A 15,260-nucleotide genomic window follows, 5' to 3' on the forward strand; every position below is an offset into this window, starting at 1 on the left:
TTTAAATTATGGTTAAAAAGAATAAGAAATTTTGGGAATGAATATATATTAGCTTAAGAGAAATATATATTTTAAGTAGTATTTCATTTTTATGTTTCTTTACTCTTGCTCTCTTTTCCTTTTGTTTACTGTTTTTACCTATTCTTTAAGAAATGTAAAAGTGTTGAGATGGTTTACATGGGAAAACTCGATTTAAATCTTTAAATGTAATTAACTGTTGAGAAATTCTTAACCAGCAAGAATACTTTCAACTTTATGGGAATAACAAATTTAAATAAGGACTGTAACAGGATATAAGAAGAGGCAACCAGAGCTTGAATTTACAAATGAAATGAAAAAACAAGGAACACTTACGTTACGTATTTGAGAAAGTGTGAAAGGATTGAGATGTAATAAATCTACATGAAGATCTTCCTGAATGAATGAAGACATGATTGGAACAAAAGGCATAGGCTTAATTATGAATGAAAGTACCCACAATGCCAAGCTAGTTCCTCACTTATTGGCCTTTAGACGTTAATCAAATCAGCTTTTTTTTTAAATAGAATTTGGAGGATGATAAAATGGGAACAATCTGTCTTTCCATTTTATTGTGTTGCTGTTTTAGGGTTTTATACTTTTCTTTTGCTTTTATAAACCATCTGTTTTTATGGAAGTGAAAGTTGTATATTAAAGAACAAGATAGGAAGCATATCGACACCTTTGAACTTTGGTTCATGTTGGAGAAGATTCCTCAAAATACCATGGATAGCCAAGAAAACAAACCAAACAAATTGTTCATTGAACAAATTAACCCAGAGTTTTCATTTGAGGCAGAAGTGATCAGGCTCAAATTATCCTATTTCTCACACGTTATTAGAAAGTCCAGCTGACTGAAAAAGGCTCTAATGTTGGGAAAGGTGAAAGGAAGGAGTGGAGGATGACTAGCAGCAAGTTGCATGAACGCAGGTATAGAGAGGATGAGTGTACCATTGGGAGATACTGTATGAAAGAACAGGTTAGCAATAGCAATCTTGGAGAAAATCTTGTGTCACTAGGAATAAAAAACAACGATGGCACATTATTGTAATGGAATAAACCCCCATCAGTTTATACGTAGATTATGGCTGTAATTAACTAAATATAACATTTTACAAAGTGTGAATTTGTTTTTTAAATTTCCATTCAATTGTGAGTTTTAGATTAAGATATCAAGTGATAACTTTCAATGCTAAATTTCTTATTTAATCAAAAAGGTAAAAGTTTAAAGGTAAAGGTTCCCCCGCACGTGTACTAGTCGTTTCCGACTCTAGGGGCCGGTGCTCATCTCCGTTTCAAAGCCGAAGAGCCAGCGCTTGTCCGAGGATGTCTCCGTGGTCATGTGGCCGGCATGACTAGACGCCAAAGGCGCACGGAACGCTGTTACCTTCCCACCGTAGTGGTCCCTATTTTTCTATTTGCATTTTTACGTGCTTTCGAACTGCTAGATTGGCAGAAGCTGGGACGAGTAACAGGCGCTCACTCTGTTATGCGGCATTTGGGATTCGACCCCCAAACTGCCGACCTTCTGATCGATAAGCTCAGCGTACTGAGCCACTGCATCCCAAGGTTTAACTTGCCTTAATTTTTAGACTGTATGCTCATGATTTACCAAAATGAATAAACAGAGAATAAAGCTATGTTTTACATATTTGCAGTGTGACCATGTTTGAGAGAATGAAACCAAAAACATTTAATAAATACCTATTTTTTTGATAAATAGGAAAAAATATGCAAAATACCCAGATAGAGATACTCTTGGAATTGAGGATTGACTGATAAGTCCAGCTGCTAGATATGGATATCAGATGATTATCAGTGGTAATGTTGGTAGCTGAATGCTGATTCCAGTGTATAACCTACTGTCAGATTAAAGGAATTATATGCTAGAAGACAGAATTAGACCTGCTAATGGTAAAATGTGGAAAGATGTTCCCAGAATGAATACTTGACTGACAATGGAGAATACAGTACCAAGTTATGATTGATGATTGCACAGTGTGTGTAAGAGAGAATGAATGAGTAACAAAGTATAATTGTGCAGAAGCCCATACTCAACTACAAGGTGAGCATAAAAATGTATTGGAGAGGGATTAATTCATCTGCCTCACCTAGCATACAAAAAAGGATTAGCCAATTCAGAATCTGTTGAAATTCTTGTACTACTGGTATAGAATAGGAATACATTTTTTCTAATTAATATATTTATTCTATTGGCTTACAAGTCAAAGCAGTTGTTCTTGCTTTTGCCAAAGAAAGGCAGTTCCTGCCTTTCTTTGCACCACCATATGGGGGTCCTGGTGACTCCGTGGCTGCTTTCACACAATCCAAGGAGAATAACTGTTGCATTCAGCTTTTCTAATTATTGTATTCAATAGTTTGCTCTTGTGCAAACTAGGTTTGAACAAATTCAGGAGGGCTACATAGGAGTGCTGTTCTTGGATTCTTTCATTTTTCTGAACACTAACTTGGGCTAACAATCTTGGTTCACATTACCTGGTAGTCCTAATCAGGTTTAGTGTCCCATAGGAATGAAGCTAAGGAGGTGTATCTTTTCTTGTCTGGATTTAGCCCACAAGCCACTCATGATTATCTCTATGCCATTTGGGGCTTGTCCTGGAATGACTTCTTTAACAAACTATGGTTAAGCCAGGGGTACTCCTCAGTAAATTTTCCTTGCCTAAAATCTCAATCCTGTCTCCAATTGGATAGCCTCCCTGGGTAATGGGCATTTTGATCCCCAAAGATGCTTTCCATAGCTGCATTAGAATAAGAACAAATAATGGATGTTTGGGACATCCTTGAGCAGATGTTTCCCACATTATAGGTCTTTGGAACTACTCTTTTAAAGTTATTTTTACAAACCTATAACCAGGTATAGAGTTTCATTCTATATTTCAGAGTTCTTTTTTAGTATCATAAAATTAAATGTACATATAAAGTAGACAGCAATTATAGTTACATTCTCATTTTTCTGCTGTCATTAAACATGATACCTCAATGTCACTTATAGGACATTATCTGTTGTAAAAATTGTGATAAAATATTTCATCTTGAAGAAGAATTCATACTAATTCAAGTTACAGCTCATTTCTTGACTTTCTTCCCGTGAAAGTAATAAAACACTGAATTATCTTGTATCTTATGTTGTGCTCAGCTTCATCTTAACCTCTGGGCACTCACATTTTTGCCTTAATTCTATTTCACTCATGCTGGAGACAACACTGGAGATCTATTAAAATGGATAATAGGCTCATTACATTTTAAAATACAGTTTTGTTTCCTCCAACTGAAGGAATTAAAATAATAGAAATGGAAACACGGAAATAAATTCTATTACTGGGATGTAAAAATGTCATGACAGATTTAAAATTTCATGTTTTATAGAAGGAAGCAATAGAACAAGGCAATGATGAACAGCAGGAAGTTGAAATTAGTGGAGAAGTCTTGAATAAGGAATAGAGTGCTATAGTTAATCGTCAGATTTGGAGCAACAATACATAGAAGAACTTATGCGTTTTAATAGGCTGAAATATTTTTAAAAAGTAATCATAATTAATATTAATTTTCCCCCTAGTCATTCCTTAATTTCTAATATCTCTCATTCAACTTAAAATAAATTATTTTCCTGTACAATTTCCTCATCTCTGGCTTATTGGTGTTTTTTTGGCTTTCTGCATTCTACAGTTCTGTCACTTTTGTTTGGTCTCCTGTTCTGCTTTTGACTGTTATCTTAATTAAATGACAGGCAGAAAAGGTCGGTTTGCATTTTTTCTTTAATGTTATATGCTTATTGAATATCTGACCCCAGGAAGTCTGATTCTGGAGGACACACCATAAAATTACCGAATGGTGTGCAGAAAAAAAAACCTATGCCTGTCCAAATTTACAGCAATTAATAATACATAGATGAGTGAAAAGGGGAAAGATGCAGGTTGTGATCCACCAATTTATTGATTTATACAGTGAAAATTCATATTTTGGATGGCTGAAGGATAGAGGATATGGAAGTTGTGCAAGGTTCAGATGACAAGAAGAACATGCAAGACTCGGCTAAAAAATCCAGCTGCAAAAATGGATGGATCAGTAGTTTTTGTAAGGTGGAACTTAGGATAAAAGCTTTGTATGACTCTGAAATTCTTTTAAGTTCATAAATGTAACTACTACTTAAAGGAGAGCTACACATGCCATCTTATTTAATAGCTGTGTCCATTTGTCTTTATTAAAAATTTCTACCCAGTTTCTACACTTTAGAAATTGTAATTCAGTACATCTGGACTACATTAGGCTAGGGAATACATTATTTATTGACTAGCAGTTCTACTTGCTTTTGAATGCTGTTAGGATTGCATAAAAAAGGATAAGAAGTGCATCAAACTGATTGTTTGGCCAATGCTTCACAGAAAGTTGAACCAGGTCGTCAGCTGATTTGGCTGGACTCTTTCTGCATTCCTGTATACATGCAGCCCAATCTTGTTGATGCTGAAATAATTAAATCCCACTGATTTATGCTTATTTCTAAATAAAAAGATGCTTGTGTTCTTGATATTGCAGAAAAATGTGTTCAGTGATACGGTAGCTAGAAACAAGTACTGACAGTTTCCACTGACAGTAACACACGTTGAATGCCATGTTGCAATACCTTTCCTTGCTTTAAAGGGGCAAGAAGAAACTTGAAGAATTATTAACAATTATAAAGCTGAAATAAAATTTATTTATCTATAATCTCAGTTAAATCTACTTGCACAAAGAGCTGGTGACAATAGCTGTATAACCTTTGCTCCAGAATACTTTGGCTCATGTATTATTTTTTCCAATTCATTTCTTATTCTTTGAAACTAAACAGATTTGAACTGCTGCCCAATTGCAATATGAATTAGAACAAATATATTAAAAATATAGTGTAAATTATTTTTTTTAAAAAAAAGTGCAGCTGTTCTTAGTAATTCAGAATTCTTGTTCAATTAGGCTAAAATTTGAAAAGACCAGAAATACTAAATGCCACTTGAACTGTAACAGAAGAAGAAAATGTAATAAAATTATATTTTATCCATTATTATCAAATTAGCTTTGAAGAAATTTAGAATTCATAGGCACTTTGAGCCTTAATTTATTGATTGAGCCACAATATAGATAGATTTGACAATCTTTCCTTGATCTGTTCCCTGAGGTTTTCATGGTCAGTGTAACTGAGTCCATCCCTGTTGCTGTGGTCATCCTATTCTCTTTCATTCTCTCTCGCATTTGAGAACATTAATGTTTATCTTCTGAGGAATGCACACATTATATTTGGTCATTCTCACAATCCTGCAGCCAAGATTATGATGGTCTGCAGTCAGAATGAGAGCTTGGGGAATTATTTTCATTCTTTTTCTTTATACTGATAAATCATTGTCATTCATTCATTAGGGTTTACTCAAGTGTGTGAAAAGAACTGTAGTGTTACCAAGCTAATTTATTGTATTGCTGAATGAAAGACATCATCTAAACATCCCTGGCAACAGTGACTCATTCCCTCATCACCAAGTACTTAGACCGCTGTAACACATTCTACGTGGAGTTGCCTAATTACCTTTGGAAATTATCAAGAAACTGCTGCTTGCAGGTCAAGTGTGGCAACAAGGATTTTGGCAAGTAAGTACTCATGTAATACGACAGTAGCTGTATTAGGTATAAATAGCTTTCAAAGTGCTGGTTTAAATATGAAAAGCTTGGCTATATAATTAACTTTAGAGGGCATCTTCTCAATGTAAAATCTGCCTGATTCATGCATAAAGGAATGGAAGATTCCTTAGAATGCTCTCCCTATGAGACCCTAAGGAGGTATGGAACACCTTTCTTTCAAATATACAGTATCTTATGCTCCCTCTATGTTAGCTTTCTGAAAAGCTGAATGTCATGCTCAACATTTAAAATCTTTATCTGAAATTTTGCAGTGACTGGACTATAAAAGTACATATGAAATATAGCAAATATGTTTAATACACAATACAAAATAAACCATAATAAGATGGAATATTATACCTTTGCATCAGTAAAAAGTTAAGTCAAAGGCTTAGAGACCAGATTTCATAAAGCCTACTGTTGGGATCTGGTGTGAGAGTATCTTTTTATTTTTTGCATTCAGGTATGCCAAGTACACAATTCTTTATGAGTAGATCAATTCCCAAATTTAGGAATCTATTTTAATAACACAATACAGTAGCATCTTTAAATCTAATTTACTAAAGCTTTATCAAAGATTAAAGACACCTTGCCAATTTGGAATAAAAATGAACATGATAAAATAGTATTAATGAATAATCTAATCTAATCTAATCTATTGCAGTAAAGAAAAGTGTAAACCAAATCTTTATAAATAATCACTGAAAACTCCAATATAAGTGGAAAGAGATTTCTGAGAAACCCCACTTTAATATAGTGCAAAAATAGAGGGGAACACATAGAAGTTCACCTTTTTGTGAGCTACCCTACCATCAACCTATAAAACTACACCCTCACTCTTAGTATTCCTAGTATTAAAAATATAGCTTTTTAAGTATGTCCACTAAAGAGAGAAGATGGCAAGGAAGTAACAGGCAGTAGAGAGAAAACAGAGCTGATTAACTCATTCTTTACATCAGTCTTCACACAAAAAGAGATGGTAGCCCAACATAACAAACAAACAAACAAACCTGGCTCAAAAACAGTAACTGTGAGAGGGACCTGGGAGTCCCACTAGATGGTCACTTGACTATGAGTTAGCAGTGTGCAGCAGCAGCCAAAAAAGCTAATACAATCCTGGTTTGTATAAACAAAGGCTTAGAATCAAGATCACGTGAAGTATTAGTACTGCTTTATAAAACCCTAGTGAGACCACACCTGAAATACTGCAACCAATCTTGGTCACCATACTACAAAAAAGATGTTGACATTTTGGAAAAAGTTCAGAGAAGAACAGCTAAAATGATCAAAGGTCTGGAGACTAAAACATATGAAGAACAGCTGCAGGACTTGCGTTTGGCTAGTCAAAAGAAAAGAAATGGGATGACATGATAGCAGTATTCTAGTATTTGAGGGGCTGCCCCAAAGAAGAGGGCATCAAACTATTCTCCAAAGTCCCAGAGGGCAAGACAAGAAACAATGGTTGGAAACTGACCAAAGAGAGAAGCAACCTGGAATTAAACTTCCTAACAGTGAGGACAATTAACCAGTGGAACAGGCTTTTAAGAAGAGACTAGACAGTCACTTATCTGAAATGGTATAGATTCTCCTGCTTGAGCAGGGGGCTGAACTAGAAGACCTCCAAGGTCCCTTCCAGATTCTATTCTATTCTATTCTATTCTATTCTATTCTATTCTATTCTATTCTATTCTATTCTATTCTATTCTATTGTCCCAAGTGAGAATAGAATATGTTCCTAAATTGAAATGAATCTGGCTCCTTCTTCATTATAAAATGCTTTGGTTTTTATGATAATGGTATTATGATCATATTAAATATATATTGATTTTTTCCCCTTTCTCTTCAGTTGTGTTCGATTCTTAGAGACTTTTTGGATAAGTTCCTGCAATTTTTTCTTGGCCAGGTTTTTCAGAAGTGGCTTGCCATTGCCTTCTTCTTAGGGCTGAGAAAAAGTGACTTGCTTAAGGTCACTTAGTTGTCTTTGTGCATAAGGTGAAATTTAACCACTACACCAAAATGACTGTCTGTATGTTGATAGTGTTTACCTTTATTTGCCGTATTTCATAATTCTGATTTATTTTAAAAAAATATTGTAATGTATTGTACATATTGCAAACTAGTGTGGTGTAGTGGTTTAGATGCTCAATTAAAGAGGGGAGACCCTGGTCCTAGTCCTCCCATAGGTCCATGGGTTGGATGGTTGACTTTGGGCTAATAATTCACTTTCAGCTGTGGAATGGCAAGATGAACCAATGTGAAATGTATGTGAATGTGAAGTGTATACTACACTTCAAACATTTACTGACAAGGCTTTTATCCTACAATAATTTAATATAAGATAAGAATAAGAATATTTTTTTTTTATATATCCATGTTAGACCTGCACAAGAGAATTAGTTGTAGAAGAAAACAAATAATACCTATATAAAATTTTAAGAAAACAAACAAACAAACAAAAAGAGATGGCTTTTTTTTGCTGGCAATTTGTGGTCTGATAGTGGCTGGGAGAACATGAGGATTTTAAGAAAGTAAACTTAAAATAAATAAGCCAGATTTAAAAACTTTGAAAAAAAATAGCTGCCAATCCATGGCTGACAGATCCCTGACTTGTTTCTGTTCAAAATTCTCTTTGGTTTAATTTGCTCCCATTGACAATTTGCTCTCTAGTTTTCATTGTGAATGATGGATTTCAAATATTTAATTCACAAATAAATTATACTTGTTCATTTCAGATGTTACTACCTTTTTGCAGAAATCAAGAACAAACAATTACATTATTGACATACTCTTATTTAACATTATTAACAAAACTCTTATTATATATCTGAACTTTTATCAGTTGTTACACATTTCATTCTCACAAGCTATTCATATAGAAACTACTCCTATGCCTTTATCTTACAGAATCTCAACAAAGTAAATCATTGCTATAATACTTGATAATCTTTGAACTTTGCTTAAGTTAAGATAGAAATGGGTTACTTTAATGTTAAGAAACATATCTCTTATGGCTCAAATGTTAAAACATGCTATTTATTGTCTTGCTTTAATGAAGTCTCTTTGATTAAACTTATTGAGCCTACATTAGTTTATCACATGAATTATATAAAATATAAATTATTTACTATTGTCACAGAATAGCATATTGTAAGCAAAGAACTCAAGAAGGGGAGTTGTATGATTATAGGATACTGCATGTACCATCATTTATGTTGGTTATGGTTATGTTGTGTTATTTACTTTGACTTTCAAGGACATCTCTAGATTAGGGATCCTATCTTGCATAAGATACAATGAAGCATAAAACAAAACTGGATTTTGGCTAAACTGTGTCATACTCCCAATGTTCCAGAATTGAGCAATGCTATCTGTAACATAAGCAAGGAATGTTGCATGTAGCTTTGATATTTCTAAGGCTTTTGTGTACCTTCTCTATTTAACTAAACAATTTGATGTGAAATCTTGATTTACCAAGGTTAAGTAGAAGTCAATAGATGTCATGTTTAAATCAAAAATTTAAATTTTAGTGAAGTACCATGCTGAAACATTTTTTCACCAATGTAGATTAAAGTCAAACACAGCAGATGAGTAGGGCACTGAAAGAGTTAAGAATGTGATAGTTAAGGGGTAAACTATGGAATGCCCCTCTTCCTTGATGTCCTAAAGCATGGGTCTTCAAACTTGGCATGTCTGGCTGAGGAATTCTGGGAGTTGAAGTCCACAAGTCATAAAAGGGCCAAGTTTGAAGACCCCTGCCCTAAAGCATATGATTATTTTGCTGTATTTATCAAATTTATAAATTTACTTTTATTTCATTCGTTTAATTTACTAATACTACTCCTACTACTACTGTTATTATTGCTATTGTTATTATTATTATTATCATTGCTATTATTATTACTATTATTCTGTTCATTTAACCTGAAAAATAATAGTTTGATGGATATATATGTATGTATATGTATGCATGAAAATAAATCAGCACAATATTAAATGTAAATGAAAAACTAAGAGCAGACATTTTGTTTATCACTAGGTGGCTCCAGTCATCTAGTTATCTTCTTATAATACATCCTTATAATCTGTTATCATGCTAGATGAATACATTCATTTATAACAAATTTAATACATACTATTTAAAAAATAACTTTGTTTATATACTGAATATATTTCTGTTTCCTGTTATGCTTAACAATATATTCTGAAGAAAAACATATTCTACATTCAGGTCCATCTTGCCTGGTTACAAAGTCAGAAGTGGCTAAGGAATTCATGGTCACTATGGAAACCATTGACCTGACCCAGATTACTGAGGGCATAACACATTGCAGAAGACGAATTTGATCTTGTGTGGGTCTTGGGACAGTGACAATGTCATTTTGAGGTGGAAATGTTACCATTACTTTTCATAATCATATGCAACATGATTAGTATATGAAGCCACAGGACAAGGTCATATACTAGCATGGAATTAATATCAATATCCTGATGATATTCAATTGTATATTTCTATCCTTGGCCTATCAAGTCATGTTACCAATGTTTTTTTGGTTTTTTCCCCCAGTGCTGGTGACTGCCTGGATTTGGATGGAGAATATCAAGTTTTGGCTAAATCCAAGCAACAACAGCTCTATTCAAGTTACGGATTTTAAAAGCCACCAGATGTGGGAATTTTCATCATTAATTCCACATGGGGTAGTACTCCATGAGACAGAACTAGTGTACACTTTGGGGGTTCTTTTGGACTATTGACTATTGCTCAAAGAGCCAGGAGAATTGTTGAACAAATCTATCTAATGCACCAATTGTGCATATTCCTTAACTGGGAAGCACTGTTCTCATTACTCATGCCTTGGTTTTCTCCCATTTGTATTATTGTATAGTATTCATGAGGTTGCCTTATAAGACCACTTAGTAGTTATAATTGGTCCACAATTCAGCAGTGCAGGTAGTTACGGGCATACCATAGTATGTGCATTATAGCCGGTACGACACAAGCTGCACTATTCTCCCAATGGGCTCCTGCATTCAATTAAAGTGCTATCACCTAAAAAGCACAATATAGTGCTGGGTTATTTATTGGGCTATTGAAATCTGATAATTTCTGTTTTCCCATAAGAGCCATAGGACAGGCATAGTCATGCCTCCCAAGTAATATCATCTGATGGGACTGAGTAAAATTTCATTCTCTGTCACAAAACCTGGCCTGTAAGAAAACGTACCCCTGAGATGGGGATGGCCCTGACTCTGGTGGCCTTTTGTAATATGTTGAAAACCTGTTTCTCTCCTCAGCTTGAGCTAGGCTGTAAATGACCCTGTACTATAAGAGTTTTGGTGGCACAGTGGTTAGAATGCAGTATTGCAGGCTAACTCTGCTGACTGCCAGTAGTTCAATCTTGACCGGCTCAAGGTTGACTCAACTTTTCATCCTTCCAAGGTTGATAAAACGAAGAGCTAGATTGTTGGGGGCAATATACTAACTCTGTAAACCACTTAGAGAGGGCTGTAAAGCACAGTAAACTGGTATATAAGTCTAAGTGCTATTGCTATTAGAATAGAAAATGTGGTTGGCTTGGGATGTGATTGTTTTTTTCCCTTTTCTCTTTTTGTTATTTTATTTATATTTATTTTGATATTAGCTACCAAAATTTGCAACTGATTTGGGCAGCCATGCAAATTGATTAAGTAAATGAATAAAATAAACCCAGGTGAGGAAACTCAACTGAATTTTTTAAGGAGCTTTGAACTTGTTTTATATAGTAACAAGATTTTATAGCATCTATAAAATTTTATAGATTTTATAGGGTTGAATAAATCATATTTGACTTTCTTGTCTACCATAACTTATTTTTGGTGAAATGCCTTGGCTACCGAAGATTGTCCATTCCTGGTCAATAAGGTAATTGGGTAAATTTACCTTAAAATGTGAAGCAAACAAACATTTCCTCCCATTCCTAGTTTCTGCAAGGATATATCTTAAGGTAGAATATGCAAAGTTATAGGCCTTATGAGAATTAAATAGGCTTCAATAAGATGTTTAATTAAAGGGTTGAGGTAAAGTAGAGAATCTTGAAATCTATGGTAGGAACTTCAGCCCTCTTATATTAGTAAATTTATTCAACTGGAGCTGTTATTTCCAAGATATATTCATATTCCCTCTGAAGATTGTCTAAGCTTAATATGCTGCATGTTTCTTTCTCAGCTTTGTTCCTCAAGTAAACTAAGGCAATATAAAATAAACCAAAATAAAAATAGCAATGTGTAAATAATGTAACTCATAGAAGAAAAAAATGAGAACAACGACCAGGCAGTTTGATTCAGTCCAGTCTCACTGGACCTAAACAATCAATTTCACTGGAAGAAAGTGCAAACATCTGGAGAAGGGACATCATCAAGTGTATCAGTGACAGGAACAAAAGTAGACCAGACTTTCCCAAGAAAAAAAGGCATGTGTTGGAGACCCACTACTCATAGGAATGGAATAAGTAATTTGTAGACCAGGCAATCTATCAATGTTGCCTTCCAAATATGTGACTGAGAGACTTACTAAAATAATTTAAACCTATTAACTTTTTCTCTTCTTTCATGGGGATATGAATGATACAACAAAGACCTGAAAACAATATCAAGAGAATATGAACAGTAACGCATGAAAGCCAAAGAGATGGGAGCACAGGTGGGGTTTCACCTGTAGTTCCAATGGAAGGACAACATTCAATGAGGGAACAGATTTTTAGAAGCAAATACCGGTAACTTATTTAAAGAATGGTGCATTGAGAGAACTTTAGATTCCTAGACCACAGTCTAAATTACCTACACGAAGGGCTTCTGCAGAGGAGGGACTACACTTCATAAGAATTGGGAAGAATGTTTTTGGAAAATAATTTGTTCAGCTTAACACTAAATGTGGAAGGGGAAGGAGACCTATTTTTAGAACCTAATCCTGAGCATAAACTCAAGACAACCAATTAAGTAGTGTGAAAGAAGAGCTCAGATATAAAACAGGAGATGTAGAAAACAAATGCAGGATCAGTCAAAAAGGATGCAGATGTCTACGTACTAATCTTCAAAGTATGAGGAACAAATGGCAATCTTGAAATCCTAGTACATGAGGGCAGGTATAACATTGTTGCCATTACCAACACTTGGTGGGATGGAACTTATGACTGGAACATACTGTTAGAAGGATTTAATTTTTTTTAAAGGAAACAGACCTAACAAAAGAAGATGTGGAGTTTCCTAATAAACACACCTCTATAGAAATGAAAAAAAGAAAAAGAAAACCAAGGAAAAAAACTTTCTTGAATGCATTTAGAAAAGGAATGGCATTACCGTAAGCATATACTACAGAACACCCAATCAAATAGAGGAAATAGATGAAGTTTTTGCTAATCAGTTAGTTAATATGTGCAGGGAATGAATTCCAGTAGTAATGTGGGACTTTACCCTGACATCAACTGGAAGACAAACCAAGTGAGAGATTAAACAAAATCCTGATGAACCAGACAACTTTTTCATCCAAAAGTTAGGGATTACTAATAGGGATTAAATGTAAGGGGTTAAAGTTGTGGGAACTTTGAGGGAAAGTGACCATGTCACTTTTAATTCAACATAATGCAGGCATAAGTAATGGAATAAAGTGAAATTAGTATCTTACACTTTAAGAGAGATGACTTCAAAAAACTTAGAACTTAGAAGGTATTCCATGGATGAAAACTCATCCCTCATCCATGGTATTCCATGGATGAGGGAAACAACTCAAGATACTTGAGAAACTCTGAAAATGAGATTATAAAAGCCTAGTTTAACACAACGATATTATTGAGAAAAAGAAATAAAAGACTCCAGATGAAGCAGCATGTTTGCACAAAAATCTCTAATAAACTGAGAGACAAAAGGACAAGTATAAAAATAGAGGGACACATAACTAAAACAGCCTGAATTTGTAAGAATGAATTCAGGAAAGCTAAGGCTCAGAATGAACTAAGATTTGCAACGAATGCTAAAAATGATTTAAAAAGTTTCAATATGTAAAAAACAAGAAAAAAAATTAAGGAAACAATTGGTCCACTAATGGGAGAAGAAGGCTAGGAGGTGATGGGTAGCAGTGAGAAAACAGAATTGCTTAATTCATTCTTTGTATCACCACGACCAGATGGATTCATCCTGAGGTTCTGAAGAAGCTGTGATCTTGGAACCACTGAACCAAATCTTTCAAAGTTCCTGGAGCACCGAGGAACTACCAGAGAACAGGAAAGGAATTGATGTGTTCAGTCTTCAAAAAGCGGAAAATTGTATCCAGAAAACTACAGACCAATTAGCCTGACATCAATATAAAGGAAAAACCTGGAAAAGATAATCAAGCAATGGATCTCTGAACACCTAGAAACAAGCAAATCTAGTACTAAAAATCATTGTGGGTTTGTTAAAAACAGATCATGCCAGAAAAAGCTAATTGCCTTTGACAAGATGACTACATTAGTAGATCAGGGAAATACTGGGAATATAGTTTACTTACACTTCATTTAGGCATTTGACCAAGTAGACCACAGCTTATGTCTTGGTAAGATAGAAAAATGTGGGATAGACAGCATCACCAACAGATGAATTTGGTGACAGAATTTAGAAAAATAGATCTTTACAGACTTGAACACTGGGCCCTATGCAACAAAATGAAGTTCAATGGTGAGGAAAGTAAGGTCTTACATCTAGGCTACAAAAAACAAATGCACACATGCACAGGTGGTATCTAGCTGAACAGCAGTGATTATGAGAGAGATCTAGGTGTCCTAGAGGACAACCACTTAAGTATAAGCCAGCAGTGTTCTGCAGCTGCCAAAGAAGCAATGCAGTCCTAGGCTGCACCAAGAAAGGGATAGTACATGAAGTAATAGTATCACTTTACATTGCACTGATAAGAGCATATTTGGAATACTGCATTCAGTTCTGATTACCATTATAAAAAAGGTGTTGAGACTCTAGAAAGAGTGCAGAAAAGACCAACAAAGGTGATTAGGGGACTGGAGGCTAAAACGTATGAAGAACAAAGAATTGGGTATGTGGTTTAATAAAAAAGAACCAAGGGTGATATAATAGCATGTTCCAATATCTACAGGGGTGTCAAACTGCCGGCCCATGGGCCGGATGCATGAAACGGAAGCCGCATCCACCCCATTGCCATCAATGGCAAAACTGTCCTGATACATTGCACAATGTCACATGATGTCACGAGTTTGACTTGTCTGATCTACAGTGAAGGGCTGCCACAAAGAGGGAGTTAAACTATTTTCCACTGAAGGCAGGACAAGAAACAATGGATGGAAACTAATCAAGGAGAAAACTAACCTAGAACTAAAGAGAAATTTCCTGACAGAACAATTAGTTTCCACTGATTAATTGTTCTGTCAGGAAATTTCTCCTTAGTTTTAGGTTGCCTCCAGAGGGTGTGGGTGCTCCGACAATGAAGGTTTTCAAGAAGAGATTGGACAACCATTTGCCTGAAATGGTATAAGGTTTCCTGCTTGAGTAGAGAGTTGGATTAGAAGACCTCCAAGGTTCCTTCTCATTCTGTTATTCTT

At 34.9% G+C, this 15,260-nt stretch overlaps 1 long non-coding RNA gene across 1 annotated transcript; it reads left to right on the forward strand.

Moving 5' to 3' along the window:
- The first annotated feature begins 5,450 nt into the window (after positions 1 to 5,450).
- LOC310639813 lies at positions 5,451 to 11,512 on the forward strand. The gene is made up of 2 exons (XR_014492408.1): positions 5,451 to 5,652; positions 10,247 to 11,512. It is a non-coding gene; the product is annotated as an uncharacterized lncRNA (long non-coding RNA).
- The last annotated feature ends 3,748 nt before the right edge of the window (positions 11,513 to 15,260 follow it).

The sequence above is a fragment of the Vipera ursinii genome (assembly GCF_947247035.1).
Source record: "Vipera ursinii genome assembly, chromosome: 4".
NCBI classification, from domain to species: domain Eukaryota; kingdom Metazoa; phylum Chordata; class Lepidosauria; order Squamata; family Viperidae; genus Vipera; species Vipera ursinii.